The sequence below is a fragment of the Choloepus didactylus genome, chromosome 15, assembly GCF_015220235.1.
Source record: "Choloepus didactylus isolate mChoDid1 chromosome 15, mChoDid1.pri, whole genome shotgun sequence".
NCBI classification, from domain to species: Eukaryota; Metazoa; Chordata; class Mammalia; order Pilosa; family Megalonychidae; genus Choloepus; species Choloepus didactylus.
Window position 1 is genome coordinate 28,011,220 of NC_051321.1, and position 2,160 is coordinate 28,013,379.

A 2,160-nucleotide genomic window follows, 5' to 3' on the forward strand; every position below is an offset into this window, starting at 1 on the left:
AATCTGCTTTTTAACAATTTTCTTGAATGAATCATGTGTCACAACGCATCTCCAGAGCATTGCAGAGATTTGGTCAGTACCCTTCAGACCAACCCCTTAGTGCTTTCTAGCATTTTAAATTCTTAATAGATTGCATCACCCCTAAAATCCTTGTACTGGCAGTATTCTGTCAGTGCAGGGAGTTTCAGTATCTCCAAGAAGAACACAACTTCCATCCCCACAGCAGTTAATGCAAAAGAAAACAAAAACTCCTGCAAACTTTCTAGACTCACAGTGAAAGAAGAGCAGCTTCTAAAAGTTACATGAAAATAATCATGTATTAAGATGTAGTTTAGAAAAAGCTGCCAAATGTTTCTGTAAAGCTTAAGGAGCTTTTCGCTAAAAGAAATCAGGTAATTTGTTTTGAATTAAAGTTAAGCACTCGGCTTAGTTCTCTTTCATTTTTCTTCTTTGTAAATACCTGCCTAAATTAATTAAAAAGGTTTTTAAAACTAGCAGTCATCCTGACACAGGAGGTCATGTGGCAAGCTGGGTATAGACAGCGAAATTAGAACAAAAGTTAGAATTTGCTGCTTGGGAAGAGCAGGCCTATTTTTTTTCTTCAGTTCCCCTATCCTGTCCCCCAAACTAGCTGCCAAGGCCTCCCTTGTTGAATGCTTCATCCCCAAGTCCCACCGCTGACATTTTTGTCTGTTTTAGGAAAGTTATGACAAAAGGCACTAACAATAAAAAGGAAGCTCAACCTCTTTCCATTTATAAGCTTAACAGAAAGAACAGCTGCCGCTGATATTGTGATCAAAAGCCAGATCAAGGCACAGCATTCAGCCCAATGACAGCAAGAACTGCTGAGAGTCATAGCCAAGCAGAAAGAAAGGTGGTTCTAAGATGCAATCAAAACCAGATGCTAAACTCAACAACAAAAACACAAATGACCCAATTAATAATTGGGTAAAGGACTGGAATAGATGCTTCTCCAAAGATGATATGCAAATTGCCAATAAGCACATGAAAAGATGCTCCAAGTCATTAGCCACCAGGTAAATAAAAATCAAAACCATAATGAAGTACCACCTCATATCCACTAGAATGGATATTATTTAAGAAACAGAAAATAACAAGTGCTGGCTAAAATGTAGAAAAATAGGAAAGCTTATACATTTTTGATGGGAATGTAAAATGGTGGAGCCACTGTGGAAAACAGTCTGGTGGTTCCTCAGAAAATTTAACATAGAATTATGACATGGTCCACTTCTCAACACTTCTAGGTACATACCCCAAACAATTTGAAAGCAAGGACTTAAACTGATGTTTGTACATCAATGTTCTTAGTAGCATTACTCACAATCGCCAAAAGATGGAAGCAACCCAAATGTCCATCATCAAATGGTATACACATACAACAGAATGTTATTCGACCATAAAAATGAATGGAGCTCTGATACATGTGATTTATGGATAAAACTTGAAAACATCATTTTGAGTCAATAATCCAGACATAAAAGGATAAATACTGTATGATTCCACTTACACAAAATATCTAAAATATGCAAATTCATAGAGTCTGAAAGTAGCGTACAGGTTTCCAGGATCAGGAGTATGGGGGTGGGTGAGAGAATGGGGAGTTAATGCCTAATGGGTACAGGGTTTCCATTTGGGGTGGTGAAAAAATTTGGTAATGGATGATGGTGAAGGTAGCACAACTTTGTGAATATGATTAATGCCACTGAATCATATGCTTGAGAGTAGTTGAGATAGGCAATTTTGTATTGTATATATGTTATCATAATTTTAAAGACAAGAGACTAAAGAGACAATGACAATTAAATGCAATACACAATCCTGGACTAGATCTAATAACAGGAGAAAAAATAACAAAAGGATATTAGTGGGACAATTGGAAAAATGGGAGTATAAACTATATTCTTGATATCAATGTTAACTTTCTTGAATTTGATAAGTCAAGAAATTTTGTGGCATTAAGAAATGCGGTGACATAAGCAACTATCTTTGTTCTTTGGAAATATAGATGGAAGTATTACATTTTAAAGTAGCATGATGCATGCAACTATTCTCAAAGGTTTAGAAAATAAGTACATGATAGATATTAGATAGATAGAATGATATAACAAATGTGGCAAAATGCTAAAAGTTGGCAAATCT